Here is a 9,099-nt window from a genome sequence, read left to right on the forward strand (position 1 = left end):
CAGTATTTCCAGGTTACACCCTCTACAAGACCAATGTCTTTAGGTTATTCCCCCAACAAACCTGTACCCCCCCCCCCCAGGTTACAAGCCCACTCCTTGTCTAATGACCAACAATGCAGAGGAGAACAGAAATTAAGTTTATGATGTGACCCCCAGCACCAGCCAATTATGTTAAAGGACACAGTAGCTTTCGATTAGATGCTTGCACAAGTATTCCCTGCTTGCTGCTTACTAAAAAGCATTGCCGCATAGACATTTGGGGCTCTCCCACCACCAAGACCATCCTGTGTGATGGAGGTGCATGGGGGGTGGTGAGCTAGCTCAAATAGAAAGAAGACCCTGCTGTGAGTTACATCAGATCTGCTCCTGTCTGTCTTTTTGGGGATCACTAACATTTCCCTGGCACAACACATTCATACTCCCAACTCTCACTGTTCTGCCCAATAACCTGGGTGTTGCTAAGGAGGTTTCATGTGTTTTGTCGTTTCTCCTTCCTCCTCTTCTTCCTCCTCCTCCTTTTTCTTGTTTATTATTATTATTTTTAAATTTTTTAGACTGGAGTTTGCCATGTTGCCCATGTCTCCTGATTGACTTGCCTTGGCCTTCTGAGTTCTGAGATCACAGGTGTGCACACCAAACCCAGATTTGCTATGGAGTTTAATATAATGAAAGAATTTTCCAGTGTCTATCTTAGAATTTATCTGAGAATAGTGTTTTCCTCCTTCTTTCCAAAGAGCTCTAACTTAGAAATTGCCTGTGGGCTTAAGTTAAAAAACAAACAAAACAAAACAAAACAAAACAAAAAGATGATGAGAGCTTAGAGTTCAATAGGCTCATGAAGCAGATTAAATCGTGGTTTGTTTTTCCTATAAGTTTTCAAAGCCTTTAAAAAGTTACTATGGATTAGAGTCTTCAGGAGGCAATCACATTACATTGTTCTCTCTAGATTTTATGATCACAAATTCATTTTGAACATATCATTTTGCTGAACTCAACCTTGATCAAACAGTTACACAGGTGTTGATCTTCCATGCTTCAGTAGGAAAAAGAGGATCTAGCAGAGGAAACAGGTGTGTTTGAAACAATGCACACGGAGACTCAGATGTGGGACTGGATCTCCTCACATCTCTGTGATTCTCTTCCTGATTTCATGCCAGCTTCATTTGGTTATGCTTCCTTATATGGTGACTATCTGTCTTAGTTAGGGTTTCTATTGCTTTGACAAAACACCCTGACCAAAAACCAAGATGGACACATTGCTATTCATCACCAAAGTACATCAGAACAGGAACTCATATGAGGCAGGAACCTGTATGCAGGAGCTGATACAGAGGGGTGCTTCCGCTGTCTTGCTCAGCCTGCTTTCTTATAGAACTTGGGACCACTGGCCCAGGGATGGCACCACCCACAGTAGGCTAGTCACTCCCTCATTGATCACTAGTTGAGAAAATGCCCTATAGCTGGATCTCATGGAGGCACTTTCTCAACTGAGGCTTCTTTCTCTGTAATGACTCTAACTTGTGTCAAGTTGGCACACATAGAGCTTGCTGTTTGGCTGGCCAGTAAGCCCAAGGGGTTCTTCCTTCACCATCCCCCTATGTTAGGATTACAAGTGCACATTTGCACTAGTACTTATAACTTTTCATTTGCCATGGCTACAGGGCATGCAAATTCATACTTGTATTGCAAGCACTTCACTGGCTGATTTGCCAAACTGTCTATATTTTGTAGCAGCATTCTCTGTGTATTTCTTTTTGTACTGTTTTTTTTTTGTTTTGTTTTGGGTTTTGTATTGCTTTGCTTTATTTTTTATTCTGCATTTTTTTTTTTGGAGATGGGGGAGGGTCTTGCTTGAAGTCAAACTCCTTCTGACCTGTCCTCCCAAATGATGCAGCGATGGGTGTGCACCACTGTGCCTGGCACACTTTTTGAAACTGTGAGCTTATCTATATGACTGTTCATATTTCCCGTCCCTACATATTTATGGCCCCCATTACTTCTCCAAATATATAATTTGCCATCTCCACCATTTTAAGTAGATATTTTTTGTTGTGAGGGAAACAACAGAATTTCTAATGAAAGCATTTTAAAATACAGAATTTACTTTTTATCTTTTTTCTTTTTTTTTGAGTCCAAGAAATCAAATCTAGGACCTCATGTATACTGCAAAAACATTTTTATCCAGCTTCCTTTTTTATTTTTTTTAATTATTTTAAAGAATATATCACTGTGCTGGCTAATTTTATGTCAACTTGACACTGGCTAGAATCATCTGAGAGGAGATCCCAGTTGAGAAAATACCTCCATAAGACTTGGATGTAGGCAGGACTGTATAGTATTTTCTTAATAAGTGATTGATGAGGGAAGGCTCAGCCCACTGTGAGTGGTTCCATCCCTGGGGTGGTGGTGCTGGGTTGTATAAGAGAGCAGGCTCAAGAAGCCATGAGAAGCAAGTCAATAGGTAGCACCTCTCCACTGCCTCTCCATAAGCTCCTGCTTCCAGATTCCTGTTTGTTTGAGTTCCTGTCCTGATTTCCTTTAGTGATGAACTAAGATGTAGAAGTGTAAGCGGAATAAACCCTTTCCTCCTCGTGTTATTTTTGGTCATGGTAGTTCATCATAGCAGTGGTAACCCTAACTAAGAGAAATTGGATAGTGGGATATTGCTGTGACACATCTGACCATGTTGTTTCTGGGAGGATTATGGAAGGACTTGGAACTTTGGGGTAGGAAAGTCACTGAGTGTTGAGAGCTTAGTGTTCTGTTAGAGTTTAAAAGATAAGAACGATGACAGCATTGGAGACGATGAAGGCCTGGCTTTTGGGGTTTCAGAGGAAAGCAAAAAAACAAAAAAACAAAAAACAACAACAAAAAAAACCCTACTGGGTCATTTGTGTGAAGAACTTGTATGTGGTGTCTGGTCAGCTGGAACTGAAGAACTGGGTGTGATCAACAACAACAACAAAAAAAACAGAACCAAAACCTTTGTTTCTCTGTGACAATGAATGCTGGTTAGCTAGTGCTGAAGAATCAACCATGATTAAGAGGAAGCCAATGTCACTGAGGTAAAAATCTCTGGAAAATGTTTTCTCAGAGTCAGCACATGTTAGCTGTGTTCAAAGGTGGTCAAGGTTATACCTGTGTTGGCAGCCAAACTCGGTCATGTTTAAGAATCTTCCATGTTGTACTTGTTTTGAAGGGATGAAGGGGTCATGAAGAGCTATAGCAGGACTTCCTCATACCTGACAATGGTTAAATAATGACACGGAGAGTTATTAATATTTATTAAAGCTTAAGCATATAGCTGGGCCTTTAGATTCTCAGCTAGTTTATCTAAATTATCCTGATTATTCTAGCCCAGATCCTACCACATGGCTAGCTCTGTATCTCTCTCCCAGCCCTGGTACATCTGTTTTTCTCCATGTCTTGCTGGCAAATTCCCTCTTCTTCTTCTTTTTTTTTCCAACCAAATTAAAAATATATTTATTATAAGGATTACTGGGGACACAGATATTTACATGCCCTGCAAATTTCCCTCTGGTGATGCAGATGAAGGTAGAATATTTGTTGTTTAAAGCCAAGAGAATCTTAGATGGCAAAACCAAATGCTGTAGCTGCAATTACAGAGTTAAATTACTAATGATGTCACTACTGTCGCTAGTAATTTAAGAACTGGAGCTTTGGTTTTGAGAGGACCTACAGGATGGGGCTACATACAAGAGACCAGAAGATTAACAGCACACAGCTGGAGACCTCACTATAAACAAATAACCTTTTTTTCTTTTCCTTCCTTCCTTGCTTCAACAAGATATTGTCACATTTCCTATGCATTGCCTCTAACAATATGTACAATGAACACAAATAATAAGTTGCTAATTACCAAAGAAATAAGCATAGAAATAAACACAACATTCATTCATGGCTTATACAACCTGAGTCCTTTTGATGGTTTTGGGTTACAGGTCTAGAGTCTGGGAAGGTGGGATCAGACTGTGGCTTCCAGATAATTTGACCTTGTAGGGTGCTTGACCACGAAGAAGCTGGAGGCATTGGTCTCTGGGTTTGAAGTCCGGGCTTGGCCATGAAGTTGGAGCATAGGTCTCTCAGTTAACTCTTTGGTGACCGGGTGCTGAGGAGGCTTTGTCTGGAGGATCACATTGGCCAGTCATGGCTACAAGTGTGAATGAAGTGCTCTGGACAGGCTCCTCTTTTATGTTGGATTTGGTGTTACTCCTGACGTGCACAGCAGATAACCACTCCTGTCTGGTTACCTCAGCACAGCTTCATTTCCAGACTTGTCTTTACAAGTACCAGACTAGTCTCTACAAGTACCAGACACGTCTTTACAAGTTTCCTATTACAAAATGGAGTTGGTCCCATTTAAGTGCCTGCTCCTTACATTGACTGTTGAGGAGACTGACTTTGAGACCTCAGAAAAATTTATTAAAGTCAGGCAGCAAGAAGGATAGATAAAGATTTTCTATCTATGGGCAGCAAGGAGCTGAAAAGAACATGCTGTGTACATCTGATCCTGACTATTTACTGTCCTAGGAAAGAGGCCATGGGGTCATCTAGCCTCTGCCGTTTCATTCTGTAGGCCTTCATTTCGTCTTCTGTGGGCACTCGGGATTCATATATGCTGTTGTAGGGCCTCTTCTGCTCGTCAATCTGCATGATCTCCTTCCCGTGAAGAAGGCGAGCCTCCTCTGCATTCAGTGCCTTTTTCAGTTTCTCCTCCTTCCTCTCCTCATCGTCACTGTCAGAACTGTTCTTTCGGTGTTTCTTCTTCTTCTTCTTCTTCTTCTTCTTCTTCTTCTTCTTCTTCTTCTTCTTCTTCTTCTTCTTCTCCTCTTTCAGTTTCTCCTGATGCAGCTCTACGAGGGTCTGAGGTTTCTTCACAGACTCTTCTCCAGTCGCATCATTTATAATACATTCCTCTGAATTAACACTCTCCTTCCCAGCTTCTCCAGTACAATAGGAATACTTAAAAAAAGAGTGACAACATTTGTAGCCCCAGCGGCCTTCTTTCCAGTAAGATCCCCAGATATGCATGTGGTTATTGATCTTCATGTCTTCCTCGTACTTGGAGCAGGCGACAGCTCGCTCTTGGCCTTTAATGACCGTTCTATGCCTGGAGTACTCCACATAGTCTTCTGTCTGGACTAAGAGCAGCTCAGCTGGAGGAGCATCTAGGTATTGTTGGCCACCGTACTTTTCCAGGATGCTCTCCTTCTGCTGCTCTTTGAAGTCTTCTTATTTGACTTTGAAGGACTTATACAGCAGCTCTAGTTTTGTAGGATCTGCCTGGAGATGCCCTTCAGACCCCTTGTCGTAGGCTTCCCAAGCAAACAATTGTGTTTGAGCCATTGAGATGGTATCGCCTGTGTATCGAACAAGGTTATCTCCAGCGTAGCTCACTTCATCGGGATTCTTTCCTGCAGTGGCATAAGGATTCTCTCTCATCGCTCTCGTTTTTGGATCATAATAGGCAGAATTTGGATCTAAATTTCTCAAATATTTTGCAATATCTTCACGAATCCTGAGATTCCAAACAATAATGCGTCTTTTAGAGTCGAAATTCTGCCCAGGCATGTCAGTATCATCTGCATACTTGTCTTCATCCTCATCTTCACTGTTACGATCCTTTTCCATCTGAGAATTGGGTTCCTCTTCTCCCCACTGGTGTTTTGGAGAATTAGCTTGCTCCACTAATTTTCCAGAGGCTAACTCTTCTTGCAACTTCTGTGCTTTCAATGTTCGTTTTGCCAGATCAACTTTGGCGTATTCCTCAGCAATTTTCATGTGTTCTTCTGGATTGTAGCCATTCCACCGGTCTCTCTTCCCATCATAGCCAAACATCAGCTGAGGCTGGATGTGCTCATCTGGAGCGATGTTAGTACCTGTGAATTTAGCTCCAACTCACTACTACTTTGGCCTCTCAAAGTAGTCTTTCCTCTTGTGTGTCATGGCTCCGCAGTTCTCACATGCACCTTTGCGGTACTTGGTAGTTATAGAATTCTCCTTAATGCCTCTCTTGTACCATTCCCCAGATGAACTGAATTGCATCTGTTTCTCTGGCTGTGGTCTCTGATGCTTTAAAGTGGGTCTCTTTGATGGATCAATGTACCATGGAACCGAAGAAATATACTGAGGAATATGAGGGTTGATATCTTTTCCCTCCTCATCGACTTCTGCAGGAGCATTGCCCAGTTTTCTCTGTTCTTCTAGATCCTTCTTTTTCCTCCAGCCCTCTCTGGTCATCTTTTTTGGTTCCTCCAAACTCATCTCCTTTGATCCCGTGGCACTAACTGGGTGTGGCACTAACTGGGTCCACAGCTGCTGCCAATGATGAATCAACGCCCTCCAGTCCCGCCAAAGACTACCCAAAACCATCTGCCAGAAACGAAGCAATCCGATACTGTTTACTTCCGGGTTCCCTGCCTTCTTCCGGCAGTGGCAGTGCATCGATAACTTCCAGGAGATCAACACATGCACACTCGCAAGGCTTGGCCCTTTTTTTTTTTTTAAACCTATCGAGGCGGTCCGGCTTCGTTGTAGACCTTGTAGAGAAGTGATGGCAGTACCAAATTCCCTCTTCTGATTTCTTCTTCCAGAGACTCTTTCTCTGCATGGAAGTTCAACCTTCCCCTTCCTGCCCAGCCATTGGCTGTCAGATTTTTACTAAGCCAATCAGCAAGTGAGGAAGGTGAACGTTTACAAAGTAGAAAACTGGATGATGGGCCATAGATCTCTTCGGGCACAAAATTAGCAATTGAATATACAGACATACCTTCATACAATGTACAAAAGTTTACCCCTTTTAGCAGTTGAGGCTTGGCTCTATAAAGGGCCAGAAGAGCCCATTGGTGAAGATGTAGCTGGAATAGCAGTGGAGGCCCAAGATTGAAAGAGTTATGGGGACAAGTTGTGGCTTTGCACCATGAAGAGAGCCCAGGATCAAGTATTGGTGAAAGTGTAGCCTAGTTATACCTCAGAGTTTGGAGATGCCAATACCATGGATGAATACTAAGAACAACAGCAACAGCGGAGAGTGGAGCCTGCACAATCTTAAAAGACAATCTGTGTGTGCTGCAGAAGGCAGAGATGGAGAAGTGACCCGTGCCCCTTTGAGGAGCCCAGAAGATTGTAAGTGAATCCCAGATACCGAACACTGAATTATTTACACTGCTGGAGTATGGTTTTGCTTTTTTCAGATTATGACTGCACCTGGTTCTTTCTTCTTGTGGTTTGAAAGCATTTCTTACTCTTAATTTTATAAGATCCTGCAGTTGAGAAATATTGAATTTCTAAAAGAGATTTTGGATTTTAAAAGTGACATTAGATTTTTCTAGAAATTGAACTTTCAAAGGTTTAAATTGGTAAAAAACTATGGTGTAAAAGTAACTTTTATTCACCAGATGTAATTGTTACCTGGGAGGCTTACTGTTGAATAACTGCATTCCTTCTAGCTCTTTCTGAACTCTGGCTGGTGGGCTGAACTCACCTGCTCTGGCTCAAACTCCTCTCCACGCTGACTGATTAAATCTGGCTTCCCTTGGCTTCTCATTGAATTGTTCTGCTTGGCCTTAAACTAACTCTTGCACTCTGTTCTAATCTTCTGACTCCTCATTCTCCTGCTTTTTCTGTCTTCACCTGCAACCTGTTTCTGTAAAACTGTCCCAGTAAAACTGCCTCTTCTCCCCCAACCTCTCTGTGCTGATCTCTGAAGCCCTCTCCTGTGTTGTTCTCCTGAGAGCTGGGCATGTCCTATCTCTGACTCATTTTGTCAAAATTTTCTCTGATTTGTCTCTGTCTGCCCCTCAACTAGACATCACTTTCAAACTTGGATGCTTCCTTCTACAAACTAACCTTGCCTACACTGTTTGAGATTAAAGGTGTGTCTTTATTTCACACAGAGGGACTACAGGTGTGTGTTGTGTCTGCATTCCAGCCAGATCACACAAACCTAGGCCTTTGGATGTGTTCCCTTGCCAGAGCAGCCATGTTGTTAGATTAAAATTCCTCCACACCGTGGACCATTTTTAAGTTTCTAATTTGTTTTGCATTTGTAGTATTTATTAATCTGAGATCTTGGGGGGAATGCACCAATAAAAGGAAACGTTGTATCTTAAAATAAAAGGAAAGGTTGTGTTGTGTGTCAAGTTGACAAGAGGTCAATTGTGCTGGCTAATTTTATGTTGACTTGACACAGGCTAGAGTCATCTAAGAGGAGGGAATGTCAACTGAGAAAATGCCTCCATAAGACTGTGTGTGGATCTCTGCAAATGTCCCAGTCAGCAGCAAAGCAATCTGTGAGTGGCAGGAAGGAATTCAACACAATTCAGTAGCCATTGTTGGATCAAACTTTGAGAGTTTGATACCAAGTAATTTTAGACATATTTAAGCACAGCACAATCTGGAAAAAAGCTTCCTGTTGATAATTAACTCAATCATGCATGCACAACAAAGCTTAAGACATGATTATATTGAAACTCTTGTAAAGTACATATGATATTTTCCATAAAGATAGGTTCTGTAGATTAACTGAGGAAGCAGGCTCCAATATAGACAAGCATATGATAAGGACTTGGGGGAGGATATCACTATAGATTAACTGAAATAAATAAGCTCTAGTTAAGGGTTTGGGGGAGCTGGTGTGGATTGACCATACAGATAACACTGAGGTCATCAGGCTGTTAACCATATGCATTCTCAGCCTATTGTGGATGGTACCATCCTGGGTTGGTGCTTCTGAGTTTTATAAGAGAGCAGGCTAAGCAAGCCATGATGAACAAGCCTGTAAGAGGACCTCCCTCATGGCCTCTGCATCAGCTCCTGCCTTCAGGTTCCTGACATGTTTTGAGTTCCTGTCTTGACTTCCTTTGATAATGAACCGTGATGTGTAAGTGTAAGTTGAATAAACCTTTTCCTCTCCAAGTTGCTTTTGGTCATGGTATTTATTTCATCATAGCAATAGTAACCCCAACTAAGAAAATTCCATTTGACAGATTTTATGCTTATGAGTTACATATTAGTTTTTAGACATTTGATCTGTAAGGTTCATAACACAGTTGAGCAGGAGGTAGAGGGACACTCTAG

The 9,099-nt window shown here is 41.9% G+C and overlaps 1 pseudogene; it reads right to left on the reverse strand.

Annotated features, from left to right (window-relative positions):
* Positions 1-4,539: 4,539 nt before the first annotated feature.
* LOC114626073 lies at positions 4,540-7,567 on the reverse strand (annotated as a pseudogene).
* Positions 7,568-9,099: the final 1,532 nt, after the last annotated feature.

This window comes from Grammomys surdaster, unplaced genomic scaffold (assembly GCF_004785775.1).
Source record: "Grammomys surdaster isolate TR1022 unplaced genomic scaffold, NIH_TR_1.0 227, whole genome shotgun sequence".
Lineage (NCBI taxonomy): Eukaryota > Metazoa > Chordata > Mammalia > Rodentia > Muridae > Grammomys > Grammomys surdaster.